At 44.7% G+C, this 27,665-nt stretch overlaps 1 protein-coding gene across 1 annotated transcript in view; it reads left to right on the top strand.

The window, feature by feature from the left end:
• The first annotated feature begins 13,649 nt into the window (after positions 1-13,649).
• The window catches only part of rnf182 (ring finger protein 182), a 29,962-nt gene continuing 15,946 nt past the window's right edge, over positions 13,650-27,665 (top strand). The window contains exon 1 of the mRNA XM_055654092.1: positions 13,650-14,078. The gene's annotated coding sequence lies outside the window, so the exon portion shown is untranslated. The remainder of the gene's footprint in view (positions 14,079-27,665) is intronic.

Below are 27,665 nucleotides of genomic sequence, written 5' to 3'. Positions count from 1 at the left end.
GGTAAATACACAGAGTGTTTGGCCTAGAGAAATGGAATCGAGAACCAAAGGATAAAGGTTTGAGGTGAGGGGGAAAGATTTAATAGGAACCTGAGGGGTAACATTTTCACACAAAACCCCATTCACCTATCTCTGCCTTAAAAATATCTATTGACTTGGCCTCCAAAGCCTTCAGTGGCAGGGATTACCACAACGTTTAAGAAACATTTAGACAGGAACATGGATGGAGCAGGTTTTTAGGGATATGGGGCAAGCGGGGGCAGACATAGAAAAATTGGAATAGGTGCAGGACAATTTGGCCCTTTGAGCCAGCACTGCCATTCAAAGATTCAAAGGTCTTTTATTGTCACATGTACCAATTGAGGGACAGTGAAATGCGGATTACAACAGAGCCATACGAAAAAAAATGAACAAGACACACAAATACATAAAAGTTAACACAAACATCCACCACAGCAGATACCCCACATACCTCATTGTGATGGAAGGCAAAAAAATGTCCAATCTTCTTCCTCTTTATTTCTCCCGTGGTCGGGGCAGTCGAACCATCCGTCGGGGCGATCAAAGCTCCCGCAGCCGGCGGTCAACGCTCCCGATTCGGGGCAATCGAAATTCCTGCGTCGGGGCGATCGAAACTCCCGTGTCGGGGCGGTCAAATCTCCCACAGCTTGGAGTTCCTGATGTCTACTCTGACCAGAGATCGCGGGCTCTGTGATGTTAAGTCCGCAGGCACCCGCGGTGGAGCTCTCAAAAGTCAGTCTCCAGCAAGGGCCGCCAACTCCTCGATGTCAGGCCGCAGTGCAGACGGAGATATGATACGGAAAAAAATCGCAACTCTGTCGAGGTAAGATATTAGAAATAATGTCCCCAACCCCTCCGACCCCCCACATAAAACAAGCCAAAGAACACTAAAAACGTACATTAAACACATACTATTTAAACACAAAGAAGGAAAGGACAGACAGACTGTTGGTGAGGCAGCCAATATGATCATGGCTGATCATCCACAATCAGTACCCCGTTCCGGCTTTTTCCCCATATACCTTGATTCCCTTAGCCGTAAGAGCTAAACTAGAGGTAGATGGGGCAAGTTGCTCAGCGTGGGCAGTTTGGGCCAAAGGGCCTGTTTCCATACCGTATTACACTATGACAAGAGCAGAATTAGGCCATTCGGCCTATTGTGTTACTCCGCCATTCAATCATGGCTGATCTATCTTTCCCTCTCAATCCCATTCGCCGCCTTTGCTCCATAACCCCTGACACCCTTACTAATCAACAACATGTTAATCTCCACTTTAAAAATACCCAATGACTTGGTCTCCACAGCCGGAGGCTGGACTGGGAGAGAAGAATTGCCCAGTGCCTGGAGGGGAGCTCCCGTGTGGAAGGGAGAGAGGGACTAGGAGTTGGCGGTTGGCATAAACTGGTTTGTGACTGGATCAATGGCAACTCAGGTAGGATTAGAGGATTGACGAAGATCAAGATGATAGGGCTTTTGGTGACTGGACGTCAGTGTCTAGTCAGAGATCAGGGAGGAATCAAGGAGAAGGAGGAGTCAGGCAAAACGAGCTCAGCCAAAGCAGCAAAAGGAGTTTTGAAGGGAACCGTTCAGAAAAGATCCTATAGCAAAGAGGATAGGAGAACGGTTCGGAAAAAGGTTGAAAGGAAGGAGGTTAAAATAATACTGAAATTTAGAAAGGAAGATGAGCATGTCAATTTAAGTCCGATAGCTTTATCCAGGGAGCTAAAGAAGAAGGTAGGAGAGGTGGAAACAGCTAAGATTTTGAGAGACGGGAACTTGTTAATAATATGTAAAACGGAGGAGCAGAAAAATAAGGCTCTGAAGATTGAAAGTGTTTGCAAGAAGATGGTGAGTGAAAGAAAGACTCTGGGTGAGAGTAGAGTGACAAGGGGAGTAATAACAGGTATTCCTGTAGATGAAGACCTGGAGAAACTCAAATGGAGTATTTTTGGTGGCCAGGTGAGTGTAGCTAAGAGATTGTTAAGGACAGTGGAGGGTAAGAGAGCTTGTAGAGAGTCTTGTCTGTGCTTCTGGAGTTTTCAGCAGTCTGAATGGGTACAACGAAATGCAGTTTACCAGAAAAAGTGCAGAAATAAAATCGGATGCATGAGCTTTTCAGTGAGGCCTTATATTCCTCCAACGCTCCGATGTTATAAAAGCAAGAGGTAAGTACATATAGCAGAGGCGTGTAAGGGGAAGCAGAGGTGTACCAAGTGTGGAGGAGAGCATAGAGAGCATAGATTTGAAGAGTGCAGAGAAAATATGCAGGATAAATGCTGCAATTGCGGAGGACCGCACAGGGTAACGTATGGGGGATGTGAAGTCAGGAAGAGGGCTGTGGAGATTCAGCAAGTGAAAACAGTAAGTAACATAAGCTACTCAGAGGCAGTGAAGAAGGTGCAAGGACAAAGGGGAAGAGTGGATATTAATGGGAGAGAGAATCATCCGTTTTTGAGATCAGAGGAAAGTCAAGCAGTCAAAACTCACACAGAACTGACAGCTGATAAGCTTATTGTTTTCATTGCATATGTAATCAACTGTACTGATCAGGTTAAACACAAAACAGAAAAAATAAAAATCATTGTTAAGGGAGCAGAGAAGTTTTTGGGTTTAAAAGAAGTATCATGGGAGAGTATCAATAAAAAGCTTGAAGCAGATGGAAGGCAGGAAGGTTCTGGTGATAGGTCAAATTGATTATATTACAATGGAACGCAAGGAGCATAATAGCAAATGGACAAGAGTTTAAAGGATTCATTAAAGAGTTAAAGAAGAAACCAGAAGTCATATGTATTCAAGAAACCTGGCTTAAGCCTTCATTAGACTTTGTCATCAAAGGTTATGATAGTATCCGTAGAGATAGGGGAGTGGAGGGGTGTGTGTAATATTTATAAAGCAAGGAATACAGTATAGATTGTTGGTGAAAGGAACAGAATTAGAATATTTAGTGGTTGAAATTTGGACAAGAGAAGGTAAGGTTAAAATTGTTAATTTTTATAATCCGTGTAAAAGGCTTTCAATGGAGTTGATGGACGAACTTGCTGGGTATTTAGGGGGGAAAGTTATATGTTGTGGAGATTTTAATGCTCATAGCACGTTGTGGGATGATTCTAATGATGAAAATGGGATGGTGATTGAGGATTTAATGGAGAATAAAAACCTTGTGTGTCTTAATGATGGAAGTGGGACACAAATCAACATCAGAACAGGGTCAGAATCAGCCATAGACCTCACACTAGTGTCAGACTCATTGGCGGGTGTTTGTTCATGGGAAGTAATTCGAAGAACAACGGTAGGAAGTGACCACTACCCGATAGAAATAGTAGTAGGAGTGAGTTTAGAGGAGTATAATACAGAGAGAATACAGAAGTGGTCTTTTAGTGGTGCTGATTGGGAGAAGTTTAAGATTATTAGTGATCAAGAAATGGAGAAAATTGATATTTATGAAGATGTGGATAATTTAAATATTTCTGTTTGTGAAGCCATTTTAGAGGCAGCAACAAAGTCCATTAAGAAGAAAGGAGGTAAGCACAACAAGAAGAGTGTACCATGGTGGACTAAGGAGTGTGACAAAGCAATTAAGTGTCGAAATAAAGCTTTTAAAATTTTGAAAAGAAATCACAATTTTCAGAATCTTATTGAATACAAAAGGTTGCAAGCAAGTGTAAGAAGAGTAATAAAAAATGCAAAGAGGGAATTTTGGAGGACATTTTGTAACTCAGTGGGAAGGGAGACAAAAGTAGGTCAAGTTTGGGGAATGATAAGGAGAATGAAAGGAATTAAAAGAGAATACAAATATCCAATCCTAACTGACGGTGAAATTACAGCAGTGAAAGATGAAGAGAAAGCAGAGATGTTGGCAAAATCTTTTGCTAAAATTCACAGTTCAGACAATGTTAGTGAAGAAGGAAGAAAAGGAAAAGAAAATACTATAGCAGAGAATATACAGTTAATACGACATGAGGAAGACACTAACGATGTTCTTAACAAACCATTCACAAAGACAGAATTCAACCGAGCTCTTAGAAAAACCAAGATGTCAGCACCAGGTAAAGATCAGATTTGTTACACCATGTTAAACCATCTCAGTGAAACATCCAAGGATTTGTTGTTAAAATTTTATAATAAAGTGTGGGAGGGTGGGAAATTACCGCAAAGCTGGAAGGAGGCAGTAGTAATCCCAATAGGAAAGCCAGGTAAAGATCTGACAAACCCAGGGAATTATAGGCCTATTGCGTTAACATCCAACATATGTAAAGTAATGGAAAAAATGGTAAATGAAAGGTTAACATATTATGTAGAAAATAAAGGATATTTATCCAATTACCAGAGTGGTTTTAGGAAGGGGAGAAACACCATGGATCCAGCTATATGTTTAGAACATGAAATTAGGAGAGCACAAATTAACAGAGAAAGTGTAGTAGCTGTATTTTTTGATATTGAGAAAGCATATGATATGATGTGGGGAGAAGGGTTATTAGTGAAACTAGGTAAATTGGGGATTAAAGGTCGTATATTTAAATGGATTAAGGATTTTTTATTTGGGAGGTCAATACAAGTACGAGTTGGAAATCAATACTCAGGAACATTAGATATTGAAAATGGAACACCTCAAGGGAGCATAATAAGTCCTTTACTATTTTTAGTAATGATAAATGATGTATATGAAGAAATTGTAAATGAAATGGGAGTTTCACTGTTTGCGGATGATGGGGCAATCTGGAAAAGGGGGAGAAATGTGAAGTTTATTGTGCAGAAACTACAGAGGGCTATAATAAAGGTACAAGAGTGGTCATATAAATGGGGATTCAAATTTTCTGTGGAAAAGACAAAGATAATGTTTTTTACTAGGAAGAAAATTGGTAGTGAGGTAAAACTAAAATTATATAACCAGGAATTGGAGAGAGTAAAATACTATAAATTTTTAGGTTTATGGTTTGATGAGAGGATTACATGGATGGTTCATATTCAGAAAGTAGTGGACAAATGTAAGAAGATACTTAATGTAATGAGATGTTTAGTTGGATGTGATTGGGGGGCAGATAGAACAGCTTTGAAGGCTATATACACTGGGTTAATTAGATCTGTGTTAGATTATGGTTGTGTGGTGTATGGGTCCGCATCAAGTACTTCTCTTAAGAAAATAGACAACATTCAATATCGGGCATTGAGAATATGTACAGGTGCAATAAAAACAACTCCAACAGCAGCATTACAGGTTGAAATGGGGGAGATGCCTCTAGAGATGAGAAGGATACAGCTTTCATTGAATTACTGGATTAACCTACAGGGCCACAGTCAAGAACATCCAGCACAAGTTACTGTCAAACCATGCTGGGAAAAGGAGAGAAGGGAAACAAAAAGTTTTGGATGGACAGTGACCCAGAGAGCATTACAAATCAGCATAGCACAATTAAATGTGGTTCCAACGGTTCCATTACCTTCAATTCCACCTTGGATACTTCCAGATGCAACAGTAGACTTTACAATATTAGAACAGAAAAACAAGGATAAACAACGTATGTATAATTCATTCATCATACAGGAATACATTGACAGATACTACAGCTTTGTCCAAATTTATACAGATGCATCAAAAGATTCAGTAGATAAAGTAGGAGTAGCATTTATTGTACCAGAATTTCACATCAAAGTAGGGAAGAGGATCAATAATGAGGTCTCAGTATACACAGGTGAAATGATTGCAATATTGTTAGCGGTACAGTGGGTCGAGGATACCAGGCCTTTAAGGACAGTTATTTGTTCAGATTCAAGTTTAGCAATAAAGAGTTTACAGCACAGCCATTCAGACAGTAGACCAGACATTTTGATTGAAATACAACAAACACTATTCAGAATTCAAATGATGGGGCTTACAGTCATATTTTTATGGGTACCAGCACACATTAGAGGCTAAATGGCAGATAGAGCAAAAGAAACGAAAAGATGGATTTAGATTAACATAGGTAGCAAAAGCAAAGACTAACAAAGAAAAAAGCAATGGGAGGAAGAGCGGAAAGGATGGTTAAGTCCATTGGGAACATGAGGTAAAAAAAACAGAAAAGAGGAACAGTAATTTCAAGAATTAGATTAAGGTCAACAGTACACTTTTAAGGAAAGATGGGCAAAAGAGACAATAGAGCATGTCATGTACATTGTGAGAGAAGAGGTTTGATCCACACTCCAGTGTTGGTAAATGCACCAGTGTTACTGTCCGACATAGACTAGTTGGGTTAAATGGCAATGCTCCTAGTCTCTACAACTTTGCCCCCAGCCAAATCACTTCACTGTCACAAAATGAACGGAGATGAGGAAACACTTTTTCTCATAGAGAGTAGTGAGTCTGTGGAATTCTCTGCCTCAGAGGGCGGTGGAGGCCGGTTCTCTGGATGCTTGCTAGAGAGGGCTCTTAAAAATAGTGGAGTCAGGGGATATGGGGAGAAGGCAGGAACGGGGTACTGATTGGGGATGATCACATTGAATGGCGGTGCTGGCGGTTGAAGGGCCAAATGGCCTACTCCTGCACCTATTGTCCTATTGTCTATTGTTTATTGTCTATGTTGCAACAGGTAGACAAAGGTGCTGGAGAAACTCAGCGGGTGCAGCAGCATCTATGGAGCAAAGGAAATAGGCAACGTTTCAGGCCGAAACCCTTCTTCAAAATTTCCTTCATATTTCCTTCGCTTCATAGATGCTGCTGCACCCGCTGAGTTTCTCCAGCACTTTTGTCTACCTTCGATTTTACAGCATCTGCAGTTCCTTCTTAAAGACTATGTTGCAACATTTTAGAGTCAGAGAATCATAGAGTGATAGAGTGTGGAAACAGGCCCATCGGCCCAACTTGCCCACACCGGTCAACATGTCCCAGCTGCACTAGCCCGATCTGCCTGCATTTGGTCCATATCTCTCTAAACCTGTCCTATCCATGTACCTGTCAAAATGTGTTTCCTAAATGTTGCAATAGTACCTGCCTTAACTACCTCCTCTGGCAGCTTGTTCCAAACACCCACCACCCTTTGTGTAAAGAAATTACCCCACAAGTTCCTACTAAATCTTTCTTCCCGCACCTTAAACCTATGTCCTCTGGTTCTCGATTCCCCTACTTGGAGCAAAAGACTCTGTATGAGAAGCAACTGCAGATGCTGGTTTAGTTCGGCATGTGCATTTACCCAATCTATTCCTCTCATGATTTTGTACACCTCTATAAGATCTATAAGAAGGTTAGCAATCTAAGGGGTAACCTTTTAACACAAAGGGTGGTGGGTGTAATGGAACGAGCTGCCAGAGGAGGTAGTTGAGGCAGGGACTATCCCGACATTTTAGAAACATTTTAAGAAGTTTGAATAAGGGTCTCGACCCGAAACGTCACCTATTCTTTCACTCCATAGATGCTGCCTCACCCGTTTCTCCAGCTTTTTGTCTACCTTTAAGAAACAGTTAGACAGTGCAGGGATAGATCAGGTTTGCAGGGATATGAGCCAATTATGGGGAGGTGGGACTAATGTAGCTGGGACATGTTGGCTGGTGTAGGCAAGTTGGGCCGAAGGGCCTGTTTCCACACTGTATCACTCTAACACTCTATGACCCAACCGTGGTCCAAATGTAACTTTGGAGTCTGTTCCTCCATGATTCCTATTTGCATGTTGAGGATATAAGGGATAGAGTTTCACCTTCTGACTGGCAAACACTCTTGTGTCAGCTGTGTGTGGGTTTCAAGCCCGGTTTTTACATTCTCCCCTTGACCTGCGTGGGTTTTCTCCGAGATGTTTGGTTTCCTCCCACACTCCAAGTACGTGCAGGTTTGTAGGTTAATTGGCTTGGTATAAAATGTAAATTGTCCCTAGTGTATGTAGGATAGTGTTAATGTGCGGGGATCGCTGGTCGGTGTGGACTCGTAGGGCCTGTTTCTATGTTGTATCTCTAAACTAAACTAAACTGTAAGGCAACAGAAAGCATAACATTCTAATTCTGAGGAAACACTTTTTCACACAGAGAGTTGTGAGTCTGTGGAATTCTCTGCCTCAGAGGGTGGTGGAGACCGGTTCTCTAGATACTTTCAAGAGAGAGCTAGATGGGGCTCTTAAAGATAGTGGAGTCAGGGGATATGGGGAGAAGGCTGGCACGGGGTACTGATTAGGGATGATCAGCCATGATCACATTGAATGGCGGTGCTGGCTCAAAGGGCCGAATGGCTTACTCCTGCACCTATTGTCTATTCTAAATTCATTCACTGCAAACACACAATGAAATTTCTATGTTAAATCTGTTCTTTGCTGAAATATATTTTAAGTGACTCCTCATACCCCCCACACTAAAATCCCAATTCAGCTTTCAGTGATTCTCATCTACCCACAATGATCAAAGACCGATAAAAACATCAAACTGTGGCAACACCCAGTGGTTAGGCCACTTACGGGCCTGTCCCACGAGCTTGCGAGACCCCTGCATGCGGCAAGCGCGACCAAACCGGAAGCGGGGGCCGCGCGGAGGTCGAGTGATCCCCGTACAGGGCCGGTCCCACCAGCAGCGGCGAGCGCGACCAAACCGGAAGTGGGGGCGCGCGGAGGTCAAGTGAGTGACGTGAAGTTCAAGCGAAGTTTGTGCGTGACGTAAGGCGTCAAGACGCTGCGTATGGCGTCAAGACGCTGCGTACTGCGTCGAGATGCTGCGCATGCCCGTCGAGGCGGTGCGTATGGAGTTGAGGTGGCTGCAGGCCAGCAGGTTGTTGCCGCGCGGAATTTTTAAACACGGTCAGTTTTTCGGAGCCCCACCCATAGTCGGGACCAGCTCCGCACAACTCCATACGGCTCCGGCGATCGAAGTGGGACCAGCCCCGCGAGGCCATAGGGCTCAAGCGACCACGTTAGGTCGCGCTTGCCGCATGGAGTTGCATGCTCGTGGGATAGGCCCTTTACTGTGCGAATTCTCGGCAGTCGGGGGCAGGGTCACGTGACTGGGTTTGGCGGGAAAGAGTCGTCATGGGGTTTAACGGTGTGCCCTGGTATATATAATGAACCCCGAGTTAAACTTCCCCCATTCACGCGTGTGTTGTTCTCTTTACTTTGTCAATAAAGATCTCTTTGTTTCACCACATCTGGCTTGCTTATTCGCCCGCCATAAAACATTACAATAAATGAATTAGTTAGTTCAGTTTAGTTTATTGTCACGTGTACCGAGGTACATTGCAAAGCTTTTTGTTGCGTGCTAACCAGTCAGCGGAAAGACTGTGTACATGATTACAATCGAGCCATTCACAGTGCATAGATACATGATAAAGGGAATATTTAGTGCAAGATTAAGTCCAGGAAAGTCCAGGAAAGTCCAATTAATCTGAAGAAGGGTATCGACCTGAAACGTCAGTCATTCCTTCTCTCCAGAGATGCTGCTGTCTTGCTCAGTTACTCCAGCATTTTGTGTCTAAAGTCCGATTAGAGATAGTCCAAGTGTTTGACCAGTTAAATTGGCTAATTAGTAATATTTTTACGTTACCTGTGGCACTAGACATATTCTCCAGAGATGCCACCAGATATCATTGCCTGTAGCAGATATATATAACCATGACCAATTTTAAACAACATATGACATAAATGTTTGGGGCATCAAAAGAATGACATGAAGTGATTATAATGTTGTCCAGTACAATATGTCCTCCACAGCCAACAAATGACCATTGTGGGCTCCACGTGTCCTTGGTCATCGGCCCGGCTCTGATTTGTTCTGTATCTTTTCATACCTCTAGTCTTCCTTTCCCCTGACTCTCAGTCTTGAGAAGGGTTTCGACCCGAAACGACACCTATTCCTTTTCTACAGAGTTGCTGCCTGACCCGCTGAGTTACTCCAGCATTTTGTGTCTATCATCAGTGTAAAACAGCATCTGCAGCACCTTCCCAAACAAGCTCCCATAACCTTGGCTACGTCTGAAGCTGGGCCTTTTGGCCACAGCTTTACTTGAATCAACCATCCTGGCAATCTGCAAGCAGTACCCTTGAGGATAATTCTTCTTCTATCCCATGTTGGAGCGTCTGGAAAAAAATCTCAAAGGAGCACCACGATAGGCAAAGATGCATTGTAGATATGCAGCAAATAACATCAGAAGGGTCATTTTTTTTCCTTGATACGTTCTTATATAAATGAAACAGACTGCATATTTTGGGTGGATTTTTTTCCTATTTCACCACTTCCTTACCAGATAGAAAAAGGCCATTTTGGCTCATCAACTCTGTGCTGGTTTTCAGAGCACACCTCTGAGCCTCATTCCTCACAATTTATTCCAGCCACATCACAGATCAGGGGGTGTGGCCACAGGGGGAGATGGCAGCCGTACTGGCAGTCTGTTGTCTTTTCATTCATTTTGCTATTTATTTTTTTTTAGTTTATCCCAATACCTTATTATCCCTCAATCCCAAAGGGTCCAGAGAAGGTTTACGAGAAAGATCGCAGGAATGAGTGGGTTCAAATATGATGAGCGTTTGATGGCACTGGGCCTGTACTCACTGGAGTTTAGAATGATGAGGGGGGGGGGACCTCATTGAACCTCACTGAATAGAGGGATAGTCTCGGACCAGAGACCATAGACTCAGAATAAAAGAACATACCATATGAAAGAAAATGAGGAGGAATTTCAATAGACAATAGGTGCAGGAGTAGGCCATTCGGCCCTTTGAGCCAGCACCGCCATTCAAAGTGATCATGGCTGATCATCCCCAATCAGTACCCCGTTCCTGCCTTCTACCCATATCCCTTGACTCCACTATCTTTAAGAGCCCTATCTAGCTCTCTCTTGAAAGTATCCAGAGAACCTGCCTCCTCGGAGGCAGAGAATTCCACAGACTCACTGTTGGGTGGTGTTGGTGAGCGGGGATCGCTGGTCGAACCATACACTAGTTCTATCCGACACACCAGGGACAATTTACTCATGCCGGTGAAAGCCCACGCGGGTCATGGGGAGCACGAGCAAACTCCGTGCAGACAGCACCCATAACATCGAAAGCCTAGATCGCCTCAACACAGAGGGAGAACAAGGAGGGAAGTGACAAGGACTTTAAGACTTTTGCCTTCCATCGCAGTGAGGAGGTGCCTGGTAGACTCACTGTGGTGGATGGTAAACTGTGTTCATTGTGAGTTTTGTTATTTTATTCTATGTTATGACTGCAAGGCCCGAAATCAGGATCGAACTCGGGTCTCTGGTGCTGTGAGGCAGCAGCTCGACCACTGCACCACCCTGCCGCTCTTAAAATATATCTGTCCACAGAACCGTCCTATTTGCCCCACATCCGCATAGAATGTCAACAAGACCTAGTCAAGCCCGCTAACTAAGGTTAACAGCCTAACATGCTGAAGGTTTTGTACGATTACATCGCTTAGGCGCAGTCTAGTGGTGGCAGCCGGTAGAACCGCTGCATCACAGCGCAAGGGGCTTGGGTTCAATCCAGACCTCGGGTGCTGTCTGTGTGGAGTTTGCACGTTCTCCCTGCGACCGTGTGGGTTTCCTTCGGGTGCTCCGGTTTATAGAACATTGAACAGCACAGCACAGGAACGGGCCCGTCGGCCCGCAATGTTTGTGCCGCACATGTGCCAAAGTTAAACTGATCTCATCTGTCGCCACATGTTCCATATCCCTCTATTCTCTGCACTTCCATGTGCCCATCTAAAAGACTCTTAAACACACTAACTCTGCAATGCGGATCATCACAGGGACCTTAGAAGTGGCTCCCTGTCTTCACTCATATCGCCCCCTCCCAGCATACGCAGAAGGGAGAGGATGTTGAAAGATTGGTGCACCATCGAGGCTGACCCTGACCTTCCCATCCACGCTAACTTGAACAATCTTCCCAACATGCGCCTGAAGTCCCACAAACACTTCTGGTCTTCTGTTAAATCCCTGGAAGACTTTGACTCCAAGACTGAGTCTGGAAAGATGCCAACAACATTAACGGAGAGGGTATCACACACCCCACAGTGAAACCACCGGGCTTTGACCTCCATCGCAAGCAGTGGCTAACCCTGAACAGAATCCGCGCCCTCCGTGCAAGAACAGCCCATCGCCTGCATAAGTGGGGGGTGACAGACAGCCCTGCTTGCGACAGGACACCCAGACCACGCCATTCCACACATCGTGAATGACTGCTCACTGAAGCTTTTCCCTGGTGGCATCAAAGCCATCCACCCAGCAACTGATGCTGTCCTGGCCTGGATGTCCACCCTTGACCTGCACGCCATACGCAAGAAGAAGATTATCTATCATACCTGTCATCAACACCACACCTGATGTTGCATTCCACGCCCCTACCACTCTGTGCAAGAAACTGTGTAAAAGGTTCTGACTGTTTACCCTATCTATGCCTCTTATAATTTTACCTACACCCTACAATCCTCCCACATCCTGAACATGTGCGGGTTTGTAGGTTAATTATGTGGGAAAGAACTGCAGATGCTGGTTTAAATCGAAGGTAAAGATCCCTCTGAAAAAGGGACTCGACCCGAAACATCTCTCCAGAGATGCTCCCTGGCCCGCTGAGTTACTCCAGCATTTACTATCTACCTTTGCAGATCAATTGGTCTCTGTAAATTGCTCCTAGTTAGTAATTAGATTGGGTAAATGCGCAGAGTCCTTTAGCCAAGATAGGGGAATCGAGAACCAGAGGACATAGGTTTACGGTGAAGGGGAAACATGAGAGGCAAATGTTTTGCACACAGGGTGGTAGGTATATGAAATGAGCTGCCAGAGGAGGTAGTTGAGGCAGGTACTATCACAATGTTTAAAAAACATTTGGATAGGTACATGGATAGGATACAGTTAGAGAGATATGGACCAAACGCAAGCAGTGTCGATGGGACATGTTGGTCGGCGTGGGCAAGTTGGGCCGAAGGGCTTGTTTCCACGCTGTATGACTATGTTACGCTCAGGTTCCTATCGAGATTTAAAGTGAGGGGGGCAAGATTTAAAAGGAACCTGAGGGCTAACTGTTTCACGCAAAGGGTGGTGGGTGTATGGAATGGGCTGCCGGAGGAGGTGGTTGAGGCAGGTACTATCACAACATTTAAGAAATATTTAGACAGGTACATGCTTAGGCCAAGTTTAGAGGGATTTGCAGGCAGGTGGGACTAGTGTAGATTTTTGTTTAGTTTATCGTCAGCGTCACGAAATTCGGAAAATCTGTAAATTAGTTTACTGTCGCCGCCAAAAGTCTCTTATTGTGTACCGAGGTACCGTGGAAAGCTTTTTTTGCATGCTAACCATTCATTGTTGTGGGCAAGTTTGGCCGAAGGGGTTGTTTCCATGTTGTAAGACTCTGACTCGATGACTATAAATCTACCCCCCCCCACCTTCACCAATTCAACAAATCCGGGTACATTTCATAGAAGCATAGAAAAATAGGTGCAGGAGTAGGCCATTCGACCCCTTCGAGCCAGCACCCCCCCCCCCCCCCCCATTCAATATGATCATGGCTGATCATCCAGAATCAGTACCCCGTTCCTGCTTTCTCCCCATATCCCTTGATTTCGTTATCCCTGAGAGCTAAATCTCTTGAATACATTTTGTGTTTGAGAATTTGGGCTGTGCATTATAAATAGCCCTGTTCAGTCAGAGAGGCTGGTGCCGCAGTCTCAGTAGGTACTGCACCTGTGAGGTGATACGTTCTCATCCACCTGAGTGCTACGTGGAGTCATATTACCCCGCCGTGCTAGCTGGCCTGGATTGTAGCCATGCTCCAGACTGTCTGTGGATTGCACTGTGAACAGACACCATCTGCCCACCGCTGAGGCTGGGGTGGGTGTGAAGGGACTGCAGCCTCGAAGCAGGTTCACTGACTAAAAAACCTCCCCTACGATCAGAGCCCAGTCGCTATTTGAAGGTTATGGAGCTGCTGCTGCAGCGGCAGCGTGGGACGAGTCTCTGAATGGTAACAAGCTTTATTCATTTTTTTTTTTGATTCTCGCCGTTGCCAGGGCGACGGGGATGATCAGAGCCACAATGGAGCTACAAATGTGTACTGCACAGTTGCGATGATGGAGGGCTTGATAGAGGGCAACGCTCCCTAAAACCGCGATATAACAGGTAACAACAACAACAAAAAAAATGTTTCATTCTTACTCGACTTTCTGCCAACGTTGAGAATGTGAATCGTTTTAAGGGCGGACTTTAAACCAGGGAAGGGTGATGGCAATAAGCAGAAACAGTGCCGTCTTGCCCTTAAACATAGCTGGTCTGAAAGAATCCGTAACGAGATGGCAGTCAGTTTATTTCATACATCAGACCTGCAAATATCTTGTGCAAAAATGAACGGGCATTTAAATAGAAGCATAGGCCAACAGGATATGATGCAAGTGGGATATTCAGGGCATTTCAAAAATATATAGAGCGATCAGGATTTTAAAATACATGCACCTCATAAAATTATTCCCATTTGACTTGAGCCTGCAAATCAACAATGTTGCCCCAGGCTTAGTAATGCTGGAGATAGACACAAAATGCTGGAGTAACTAAGCGGGACAGGCAGCATCTCTGGAGAGAAGGAATGGGTGACGTTTCGGGTCGGGTCCCTTCTTCAGACTGAGAGTCGGGGGAGAGGGAGAGGCAGGGATAAGGAAGCGTGAGGTGTGAGAACGAGACAAAGGGGTTGGAGATCAAGGAACATGTAGAATAGATCATTGTTAGCTGGGAGAAGGTAACAACAAAGCAAACAGCGATAACATGTAAACGAGGACAGAGCCTTTGTCTTGTTTTCACACCGTACACTCCCTTATCTCTCTATATCTCCCTCTCCCCTGACTCAGGCTGAAGAAGGGTCTCGACCCGAAACGTCACCCATTCCTTCTCTCCGGAGATGCTGCTTGTCCCGATGAGTTACTCCAGCATTTCTGTGCCTATCTTCGGTTTAAAACAGCATAGAAACATAGAAACATGGAAAAAAGGTGCTGGAGTAGGCCATTCGGCCCTTCATAGAAACATAGAAATATAGAAATTAGGTGCAGGAGTAGGCCATTCGGCCCTTCGAGCCTGCACCGCCATTCAATATGATCATGGCTGATCATCCAACTCAGTATCCCGTACCTGCCTTCTCTCCATACCCCCTGATCCCCTTTAGCCACAAGGGCCACATCCAACTCCCTCTTAAATATAGCCAATGAACTGGCCTCAACTACCCTCTGTGGCAGAGAATTCCAGAGATTCACCACTCTCTGTGTGAAAAATGTTTTTCTCATCTCGGTCCTAAAGGATTTCCCCTTTATCCTTAAGCTGTGACCCCTTGTCCTTGACCCCTTGTCATGGAGAATTGCAAAGGTGTATTGATTATAAATTTATTATTATTGAAAAATAATCAGAGTCTATGTTACTGGTACGCCACAATGCTGAGAACTATATTCTGCACTCTGTTTCTTCCTCTTTGCTTTATCTTTTTGACTTGAGTTTGACCCGATTGTATTTATGTATGTCCTTATCTGATTTCATTGGATAGTATGTCAAACACAGCTTTTCACTGTACCTCGGCACAGGTGACAATAATAAACCTGAACCTAAACCTACGATAGACACATAATACTGGAGTAACTCAGCGGGACAGGCAGCACCTCTGGAGAAAAAGGGATAGGTGACGTTTCGGGTCGGAACCCTTCTTCAGATTCATGTTCATCACCGTCAACTGGCTATATTTAAGAGGGAGTTAGATGTGGCCCTTGTGGCTAAGGGGATCAGAGGGTATGGAGAGAAGGCAGGTACGGGATACTGAGTTGGATGATCAGCCATGATCATATTGAATGGCGGTGCAGGCTCGAAGGGCCGAATGGCCTACTCCTGCACCTAATTTCTATGTTTCAACTATTCTTTTATAATGTCACCCATTCCTTTTCTACGTAGATGTCCTTGAGATGCTGCCTGACCCGCTGAGTAACTCCAGCACTTTGTGTCCATCTTCCCAGCATCTGCCCTTCCTTCCTGCACCCTAAACCTCAAGCTATAGGATGGTTGTAAGTTCATAAGCTCCAGGAGCAGAATTAGGCCGTTCGGCCCATCAAGTCTACTCCGCCATTCAATCATGGCTGATCTATCTTTCCCTCTCAAACAGAGTAGGTGCTGTCTGAACGGAGTTTGTACGTTCTCCCTAAAACCAGGTGGGTTTACTCCAGGTGCTCCGGTTACCTCTCACACCCCAAAGACATGCAGGTTAGTTGGTTAATTGGCTTCTGTAAAACCGTCCCTCGTGTGTGGGACAGAAACATAGAAACATAGAAAATAGGTACAGGAGTAGGCCATTCGGCCCTTTGAGCCTGCACCGCCATTCAATATGATCATGGCTGATCATCCAACTCACTATCCTGTACCTGCCTTCTCTCCATACCCCCTGATCCCTTTAGCCATAACGGCCGCATCTAACTCCCTCACTAGTGAACTAGTGCATGGGTGATTGCTGGCACACAGTGGGCCGAAAGGACTGTTTCCACTCTGTATCTCTTAACTAAACTACATTTTGTAACACAATATACCACAGAAAATATGAATTGTAGATGTCATTAGAAAGTGCATTTCTTACATAAAGTTACATTTGGCAGAGCTGTCATGCAGGTTTTAGGTTTGCTGGCTTCTGTAAAATATCCATTGTAGATGTCAATAAAAAGTACTTTTTTTTAATAGAAAAAGGTTTTTCCACCGTTGAAAGAGCACAGGTGTGAGTTAGGGTAAATATTGCTGAGAAGAGCTAGTCATTGTGATTAGCTGTTTTAAAAGAAGTCTTCAACCTGTGATGTAAGCTGAGAAGGCCTTCTAAAGTTATCAGATGGAATTGAAGCCAGGGGAATCGCCTTTAATCTAGGGAACATCAATCATGCACACAGTGTAGTAAGGCCAGCACAAACACAAATGGGAAACTCAAAAAACACTTACATCTACACAGTGTATAGAATGAATCCCCTCACTGACTCTGTCGACTGGTGCTCCGACAGGTTTCACTGTCCTCCTGATTAGATTTTTACTGATCATAACAATTGTAATGCTGTCGTTTTGTAATGCTGAGGCTCTGGTCAGGCCGCATTTGGAGTAATGTGAGCAGTTTTCGCAATTACAATCAATCACAATAATACTTGATTAGCCAAGTACGTTTTCCAACATATACGAGGAATTTCATTTTTCCAAGTCAGTCATACAAATAAAAAGTAACGGAACACACAAAACACATCTCAACATAAACATCCACCACAGTGACTCCTCCACATTCCTCACTGTGATGGAAGGCCTCATGTCTGAGGAAGGATGTGCCGGCTCTGGAGAGGGTCCAGAGGAGGTTTACGAGAATGATCCCAGCAATGAGTGGGTTAACATATGATGAGCATTAGACGGCACTGGGACTGTACTCGCTGGAGTTTAGAAGGTTGGGGGGGGAGGGGGGGACCTCATTGAAACTTACAGAATAATGATAGGCAAAGATAGGGTGGATATGGAGAGGATGTTTCCACTGATGGGAAAGTCTAGGACCAGAGGTCAAACCCTCAGAATTAAAGGGTGCCCTTTTAGAAAGGAGGTGAGGAGGAACTTCTTGAGTCAGATGGTAGTTAATCTGTGGAGCTAATTGCCACAGAGGGCTGTGGAGGCCAAGTCAGTTGATATTTTTAAGGCAGAGATAGACAAATTCTTGATTAGAACGGGTGTCAAGGGTTATGAGGAGAAGGCAGAGATCAGCCATGATTGAATGGCGGAATGGTCTCGATGGGCCGAATGGCCTAATTCTACTCCTATAACTTGTGAACGTGAACTTGAGAATGTATGGCTCGTTGTCACCTTCCCCTCAGCTAACATTGATCCATTCCACATTTCCCTCAGCCTTCATGCGCTCTGATCTCTCTTTTTCACACCTCACCCTTCCATATTTCAGTGTCTCCCTCTCCCCTTGACTCTCAGTCTGAAGAAGGGTCTTGGCCCGAAACATCACCCATTCCTTCTCTTCAGAGATGCTGCCTGTCCCTCCGAGTTACTCCAGCATGTTGTGCCTATCTTCATTCTATAATTAGTTTAGTTTAGTTTAGAGATACAGCGCGGAAACAGGCCGTTCGGCCCACCGAGTCAGTGCCAACCAGCGATCACCCCGTACACTAACACTATCCTACACACACTAGGGACGATTTTACAATTTTACCAAGCCAATTAGCCTACAAACCTGTATGTCTTTGGAGGATGGGAGGGTACCAGAGCATCCGGAGAAAACCCACGCAGGTCACGGGGAGAACGTACAAACCACCCATGGTCAGGATCAAACCTGGGTCTCTGGCGCTGTAAGGCAGCAACTCATCAACACCCATACTAATCAAAAACCTATCAATCTCCGCTTTAAAAATGCCCAATGACAATACAAATACCCTCCACAACCATCTCTGGAATGAATTCCGCAGATTCACCACCCTTTGGCTGAAGAAATTCCTCCTCATCACCTATCTAAAGGTACGTCCTTTTATTCTGACGCTGGGCCCTCTAGTCCTAGACTCTCCCACTAGTAGAAACATCCTCTCCACATCCAGGCTTTTCACTATTCGGTACGTTTCAATGAGGTCCCCCCTCATCATAGAAACATAGAAAATAGGTCCTGGAGTAGGCTATTCTGCCCTTCGAGCCAGCGCAGCTATTCAATATGATCATGGCTGATCATCCAAAATTAGTACCCTGTTCCTGCTTTTTCCCCACATCCCTTGATTCCGTTAGCTCTAAGAGCTATATTTACCTCGCTCTTGAAATCATCCAGTGAATTGGCCTCCACTGCCTTCTGTGGCAGAGAATTCCATGATTCACAACTCTCTGGGTGAAAACGTTTTTCCTCAGTCCTAAATGGCCTACCCTTTATTCTTAAACTGTGACCCCTGGATCTGGACTCCCCCAACATTAGGAACATTTTTCCTGTATCTAGCCTGTCCAATCCCTTAAGAATATTATATGTTTCTATAAGATCCCATCTTCTAAATCCCAGTGAATATAAGCCCAGTCGACCCATTCTTTCATAATATGTCAGTCCCACCATCTCGGGAATTACCCTGGTGAACCTACATTGCACTCCCTCGATAGCAAGAATGTCCTACCACAAATTAGGCTGACCAAAGCTGCACACAATACTCCCAGGTGTGATCTCACCAGGGCCTGTACAACTGCAGAAGGACCTCCTTGCTCCTATACTCAAATCCACTCACTATGAAGGCCAACATGCCATTTGCTTTCTTCACTCTGCTGTACCTGCATGCTTACTTTCAGTGATTGATGTCACCCAGGTCTCGTTGCACCTCCCCTTTTCCTAATCTGACACGATTCAGATAATAATCCTTCTAAAAACCAGCCAGAGGCGTTAAATGCTCATTATACTTTATCCCAATCATTCCTGGGATCATTCTCGTAAATCTCCTCTGGACCCTCTCCAACGCCAGCACATCCTTCCTGAGATGTGGGCCCAAAATGGCTCATAATACTCCACATGTGGTCTGACCAGCACCTTACAGAGCCCCAGGAATAAATCCCTGCTTTTATATTTTGACCCTCTCTAAACAATACCGATTCAACTTTCAAAAGTAACCTTTTGGGAATCCTGCACTTACATTACAAGATAACATTCTAATAGTTAGAAATCCCCAAGTCCCTTTGCACCACTTCTGAATCCTCTCCCCATTTAGAAAATAGTCAACACCTTTACTCGTACTACTAGCAAAATGCAATGCTGGCTGAAGAGCCCATTCCTGCGCTGTACCTTTCTATGCTCTATGTTCTTTTGTCGTGTTTTGGGATTACAAATTCTTTGGCATCATTTATTGTTATTTTTGGATAAAAAAATAAGAAAGGTTATTTCAAATGAAGGCACAAATTTTTATAACTATTTAGTGTAGTTTAGTTTAGATTAGTTTAGTTTGGAGATACAGCACAGAAACAGGCCCTTCAGCCCACCGAGCCTAACCCCGACCAGCGATCCCCGCACATTAGCACTATCCCACACACTAGGGACAATTTACACAAGCCAGTTAACTTACAAATCTGCACGTCTTTAGAATGTAGGATGAGTTTAGTTTTGTTTATTGTCACGTGTACCAAGGTACAGTGAAAAGTTTTTGTTGCATGCTAACCAGTCAGCAGACGGACAATATGTGATTACAATCGAGCCGTCCACAGTGTACAGATACAGGATAAAGGGAATAATGTTTAGTGCAAGATAAAGTTCAGTAAAGTCCGATCAAGGATAGCCCAATGGTCTCCAATGAGGTAGATAGTAGCTCAGGACTGCTCTGGCGGCACTGTCATATGTTGATACAATGGAATGGCTGGGCTTGTATACTCTGGAATTTAGAAGGATGAGAGGAGATCTTATTGAAACATATAAGATTATTAAGGGATTAGACATGCTAGAGGCAGGAAACGTGTTCCTGATGTTGGGAGAGTCCAGAACTAGGGGCCACAGTTTAAGAAAAAGAGGTTGGCCATTTAGAACGGAGATGAGGAAAAACGTTTTCAACCAGAGAGTGGTGAATCTGTGGAAATCTCTGCCTCATAAGGCAATGGAGGCCAATTTTCTGGATGCTTTCAAGAGAGAGTTAGATAGAGCTCTTAAAGATAGCGGAGTCAAGGGGTATGGTGAGAAGGCAGGAACGGGTTACTGAATGTGAATGATCAGCCATGATCACAGAGAAAAGCGGTGCTGGCTCGAAGGGCCGAATGGCCTACTACTGCACCTATTGTCTATTGTCTAGTTCTTGGTAGGATGGTTCAGTTGCCTGATAGCAACTGAATTGAAACTGTCCCTGAATCTGGAGATGTGCGTTTTCACACTTTTATATCTATTGCCTGATTGGAGCGGGGAGAAGAGGGAGTGGCCAGGGTGCGACTGGTCCTTGATTATGCCTCTGGCCTTCCCGAGGCAGCGTGAGGTGTAAATGGAGTCAATAGAAGGGGGGTTGATTTGTGTGATGGTCTGGGCTGCGTTCACAATTCGCTGCAATTTCTTCAGGTCTTGGATGAAGCTGCTCCCAAACCGTGCTGTGATGCATCGCAACGCATCCGATGCTCCGGAAGTAGTTTAGAGATACAGCACGGAAACCACTCCCCTCGGCCCACCAAGTCAGTCAGGATCGAACCCGGACCTCTGGCGCTGTAAAGCAGCAAATCTAACGCTGCACCACTGTGCTGTCCCCTTTATATTATTACACAATATTATATAATGTTTTTAATATTATTTATAATCGTAAACGTCCATGGATTATTTTAATGGCCGTTGTCATCTTGCAACTGCTCCAATAATCTCTCTTAATGATTTTCAAAAAATATCGCTGTCCGAGGATTTGCTGGCATTTCATCGTACACATCACCATCGTTGTTGCCATGCACATCACATCTATCCTGTAGCAAATGTTTGCACATTCATCTTTGAGTGAAGGGATAATATCAGGGAATGTGTAGGTGCTCAGCAAGGGCAATCAACGGTCAATCAAACCGTGTGATTGGGAGCAAAATTAGGAATTTAATGCAGAACGTTAGTGTGTAGAGGGCGCTGGGTGGATGGCTGGAAATCACATCCTTCTAAACGCCAGCGAGCAGTACGCCCACAGCCGCCAAACGCTCATCATTTGTTAACCCAATCATCTCTTCAGGATCATTCCTGTAAACCTGGCGCGGACTCGTTGGGCCGAAGGGCCTGTTTCCGCGCTGTATCTCTAAACTAAACTAAACAATCTTAGGGGCCTGTCCCACTTTCACGACCTAATTCACGACCTCTGCCGAGTTTTCCCTTGACTCATACTCGCAGCATGGTCGTCACGAGGTCGTAGGTAGGTCGTGATGCTAGTCTAGGTACTCGTGGCATCAAGTAGGTCGGAGCGTTTTGTCTAGCCTGATGAAAACTGTCCACGAGTAAAAAAGGTTGTGAGTTAGGTCGTGAAAGTGGGATAGGCCCTTTAGACCAGTGTGTATAGGGTGATCGCTGGTCGGCCTGGACTTGATGGGCTGAAGGGCCTGTTCCGCGTTGTATCTCTAAAGCCTAAAGAGATAAAGTCCCAGCCTACCCAGCTTCTTCCTGTCTGTGGTCCTATCGAGCTTCTGCTGCTGGAATAACTTATGACACTCACAGTGATTAAGATCCAAAGACTTTATTAGCGTTACAGCATAGGTAACTTCATCTTAATACGTAACTCAAGACTGAGGGAGAAAGGGCAGAGATGCTCTCTGTAAAACTAGTGAGTGGAGCTACAAAGTATGACTCATAACATGAGTGACACTGATCTACATGTGCCGTTTAGATGATAGAGTCATACAGCATGGACACAGGCCCTTCGGCCCAACTCCTTCATGCTGACCAAGATGCCTCATTGAGACTTGTCCCATTTGGCCCATATCCTTTAAGCTTTAGAGATGCAGCGTGGAAACAAGCCCTTCAGCCCACTTATTCCACACCGACCCGCGATCTCCATACACTAATACTATCCTACACACATTAGGGACAATTTACAATTCTTACCGATGCGAATTAACCTACAAACCTGCACGTCTTTGAGTGTGGGAGGAAACCGGAGCTTCCAGAGAAAGCCCACGCGGTCACAAACGTACAAACTCCATACAGACAGCACCCGTAGTCTGGATCGAAACCAGGTCTCTGGCGCTGTGAGGCAGCAACTCTACTGCTGCGCCACCGTGCCACCCTACATTCGTTTTTATCCCATGTCTCCTTCATAGATTTCTATCCCTTGCAGAGCTGCTGTGAAGGCAACAAGAAAATAGAAATTTGTTATTTTCTGTCCTCTGAAATGGGAGATTGATGTGTTCCAAAACAGTCCCTAGAAATTGCCTATCATTCAAACACTGAGATATTGGATTCACAATTTTTTGCTCTTTCAGAGATTGCTGTGATACTCAAAAATCCAGCTAGCAGTTGAACTGAACTGTCAGTCCCCCCCCCCCCCCCCCCCCCCACCCCCCCCCCTCACAAATAAGTCACAGAGTGACACAGCGTGGAAACAGGTCCTTCGGCCCAACTTGCCCACACCGGCAGCATGCCCCATCTACACTAGTCCGATCTTACTTACAAAATTCTTAAGGGGTTGGACAGGCTAGATGCAGGAAGATTATTCCCGATGTTGGGGAAGTCCAGAACTAGGGGTCACAGTTCAAGGATAAGAGGGAAATCATTTAGGACTGAGATGAGAAAATCATTTTTTACACAGAGAGTGGTGAATCTGTGGAATTCTCTGCCACAGAAGGTAGTTGAGGCCAGTTCACTGGCTATATTTAAGAGGGAGTTAGATGTGGCCCTTGGGGCTAAAGGGATCAGGGGGTATGGAGAGAAGGCAGGTACAGGATACTGAGTTGGATGATCAGCCATGATCATATTGAATGGCGGTGCAGGCTCGAAGGGCCGAATGGCCTACTCCTGCACCTATTTTCTATGCTTCTATGTTTCTATCTGCCTGCCTTTGGCCCACATCCCTCTATACCTACCTTATTCATGTACCTGTCCAAATGTTTCTTAAACGTTGCGATAGTCCCTGCCTCAACTACCTCCTCCGGCAGCTAGTTCCAGAGGATGTAGTCGAGGCAGGTAATATAAAGTATTTAAAATAACTTGGAAAGGTAAATGGATGGACAAGGTTTATAGGGATGTGGACAAAACGTGGGGAGGTGGGACTAGTGTAGATGGGGCATGTTGGTCGGTGTGGGCAAGTTGGGCCGAAGGGCCTGTTTCCACAAATGGGACGAGCTGAGATGGGGCAGCTTGGTTGGCATGGACGGGTTGGGCGGAAGGGCTGGATTCTGTACTGTACAATGCGATGATTTAACACCATTTTGATCCGAAATGTTCTTGGTTCTATCTCCATGGATACTGCCTAACTGGCTGAGTAGTTATAGAGTCACGCAGCGTAGAAACAGGCCCTTCGGCCCAAGACTTACTGGATCTCCCAGTTGCCAACCATTTTAATTCCCCTTCCCATTCCCACACTGACCTTTCTGTCCTGGGCCTCCTCCATTTCCAGAATGAAGCCACACGTAAACTGGTGCAACAGCACCTCATATTCCCCTTGGGTGGCTTACAACCCAATTTTTAGGAAGTGAAGCGGTACACATACCTCGGTATACATTGACGGTGCTGAAGTAGAGATGGTTAAAGCTTCAAATTCCTAGGAATAAATATCTCCAGCAATTTGTCCTGGATTAGCCATATTGAAGCAATGGCCAAGAAGGTGGGTGGCAGTGTGAACTGTGAGGAGGATGCTATGAGAATGCAGGGTGACTTGGACAGGTTGGGGGAGTGGGCAGTTGCATGGCAGATGAAGTTTAATGTGGATAAATGTGAGGTTATCCACTATGGTATCAAAAACAGGAAGGCAGATTGCTATCTAAATGGCGTCAAGTTGGGAAAAGGAGAAGTACAACGGGATCTGGGGGTCCTTGTTCATCAGTCTACGAAAGTAAGCATGCAGGTACAGCAGGCAGTGAAGAAAGCAAATGGCATGTTGGCCTTTGTAGCAAGAGGAGTCGAGTTTTGGAGCAAAGAGGTCCTTCTGCAGTTGTACAGGGCCCTACAGAGACCACACATGGAGTATTGTGTGCAGTTTTGGTCCCCTAATTTGAGGAAGGACATTCTTGCTATCGAGGGAGTGCAGCGTAGGTTTACAAGGTTAATTCCCGGGATGGCGGGACTGTCATATGCTGAAAGAATGGAGCGCCTGGGCTTGTACACTCTGGTGTTTAAAAGGATGAGAGGGGATCTTATTGAAACATATAAGATTGTTAAAGGTTTGGACACACTAGAGGCAGGAAACAAGTTCCCGATGTTGGGGGAGTCCAGAACCAGGGGTCACAGTTTAAGAATAAGGGGTAAGCCATTTAGAACGGAGATGAGGAAACATTTTTTCTCACAGAGAGTTGTGAGTCTGTGAAATTCTCTGCCTCAGAGGGCGGTGGAGGCCGGTTCTCTGGATACTTTCAAGAGAGAGCTTGATAGGGCTCTTAAAGATAGCGGAGTCAGGGGATATGGGGAGAAGGCAGGAACTGATTGTGGATGATCAGCCATGATCACATTGAATGGCGGTGCTGGCTCGAAGGGCCGAATGGCCTACTCCTGCACCTATTGTCTATTGTCTATTGTCTATGAAGCACACCAACGCCTCGACTTCCTTGGAAGACTTAGGAAGTTCGGCACTGCCCCGACTTCTCTCACCAACTTCTGCAGCCTATGTACCATAGAAAGCATTTTATCAGCGTGCATCACTGCATGGTTTGGGAACAGCTCCATCCAAGACCGTAAGAAATTGTGGAGGGTATCTGGATCTAGCTGCCAGTGGGGGTAGTTGAGTCAGTGCTAGAATAGCGTTTAGAATACACTCGGACAGGAGATGCCTGCATAGAGTGGATGTGGGGTGGATGTTTCCACCAGTGGAAGAGTCTACAACCAGAGGACACAGAATAAAAGGACATTCCTTTAGGAAGGAGACGAGAAGGAATTTCTTTAGTCAGAGGGTGGTGAATCTGTGAAATTCATTGCCACCAAAGGCTGTCAATGCCGTCAATGGATATTTTTAAGGCAGAGTAGGTAGATTCGTGATTAGTACGGGTGTCAAGGGTTACAGGGAGAAGGCAGGAGAATGGGATTAAGAGGGAGAGATAGATCAGCTATGATTGAATGGCGCAGTAGACTTGATGGGCCGAATAGCGTAATTCTGTTCCAATTACTTATGAACTTATGAATATAGATAGGAAAGGTTTCGCGGGAAAAGGGCTAAACATGGGTAAATGAGACTAGCCTAGATGGGACATCTTAGTTGGCATGGACACGGTAGGCTGAAGGGCCTGTTTCCGTGCTGTATGAGTGTTTAGTTTAGTTAAAGTTTATTGACTTTAGTTTATTGTCACATGTACCAAGGTACAGTGAAAGCTTTTGTTGCATTCTAATAATTCAGTGGAAATACAATACATGATTACAATCGAGCCGTCCACAGATACAGGATAAAGTGCAAGTTTAGTGCAAGATGGCAGCACGGTGGCGCAGCGGTAGAGTTGCTGCTTCACAGCGCCAGAGACCCGGGTTTGATCCTGACTACGGGTGCTGTCTGTACGGAGTTTGTACGTTCTCCCCGTATCCTGCGTGGATTTTCTCCGGGTAACCCGGTTTCCTCCCACACTCCAAAGACGTAGAGTTTTATAGGTTAATTGGCTTGGTATAGCAGTTAATTGTCACTAATGTGGTCAAGATAGTGTGCGGGGATCGTTGGCCGGCACGGACTTGGTGGACTGAAGGGCCTGTTTCCGCGCTGTATCTCTAAACTAAACTAAACTAATAAGGTGTTCAAGAAGGAACTGCAGATGCTGGAAAATCGAAGGTGGACACAAGTGCTGGAGAAACTCAGCGGGTGCGGCAGCATCTGTGGAGCGAAGGAAATTGGCAACGTTTCGGGCCAAAACGTTGCCTATTTCCTTTGCTCCATAGATGCTGCCGCACCCGTTGAGTTTCTCCAGCACTTTTGTCTACTTAAACTAATGAAGTCCAGGAAAGTCCAATTAATGATAGTACGAGTGTCTCCAGTATGAATCTATAACTTTAACTCTTCCTTGTTTTTTGTTTCCGATTTCCAGCATCTGCAGAATTTTGCTTTTGGATCTGGTTGGTTTTAATATATCTTAGGAGTAAATTCATTGAATAAACACTGGATTTCTAATTTTCAATGTTAAAGTAATAATTTTAGAAATAAATTATTATAAGTAAGTAAGTTTATTGGCCAAGTGTTCACATACAAGGAATTTGCCTTGGTGCTCTGCCCGCAAGTGACAACATGACATAACAGTGACAGTTATGAATGACTCAGACAGAATAACACTAAACATTAATAATAATAAAGCATTAATAATAAAACATTATTGATTAAACATGTGAATTAAGTAAAATACCAGAGCAAAAGGAGGCTACAGGTTTTTGGTTATAGAGCAGAGCTACTATTCATGGAAAAAAAGCTGTTTTTATGTCTGGCTGTGGCAGCTTTGACAGTCCGGAGTTGCCTTCCAGAGGGAAGTGATTCAAAGAGTTTGTGGCCAGGATGAGTGGGGTCAGAGATGATCTTGACCGCTCGCTTCCATATTAAAACTTAATATGATCATATACTTGGCAATATGTTCCTCGCACTTTCGAAATAAATGTGTGTTATGTTATTCAAGGTGACTGGAAAAGTAATCTTCAGAAGCAAAAGTGAACACAAATTGCCTTGCGTTTATTAAATGAAATAGTATTATCATCTGCAGGGTATTACTCCTGTCATGCCTTGAAACAGGATCCAGGTGGTTTGTGCTGTAGTGTGAAATTAGATGTCAATCAGTCACAGCAAATCATCTATTCTTAGTCCCACTAAAATATACAGGTGGATATGAAAGTCGAATCGCAGGTAGATAAGGTGGTCAAAAAGACATTTGGCACTTTGGCCTTCATCAGTCAGAGTATTGAGCATAGAAGTTGGGAGGTCATGTTGCAGTTGTATAAGACGTTGGTGAGACTGCATTTAGAATATTATGTTCAGTTCTGGGCACCATGTTATGGGAAAGATATTGTCAAGCTTGAAAGGGTTCAGAGAAGATTTACAAGGGTGTTGCCAGGACTAGAGGGAGTGAGCTATAGGGAGAGGTTGAGTAGGCTGGGTCTCTATTCCATGGAGCACA

Source organism: Leucoraja erinacea, chromosome 2 (assembly GCF_028641065.1).
Source record: "Leucoraja erinacea ecotype New England chromosome 2, Leri_hhj_1, whole genome shotgun sequence".
Taxonomy (NCBI): Eukaryota; Metazoa; Chordata; class Chondrichthyes; order Rajiformes; family Rajidae; genus Leucoraja; species Leucoraja erinaceus.
Note: the sequence above shows the minus strand (reverse complement) of the source record. Positions and strands in the feature narration are given on the sequence as shown.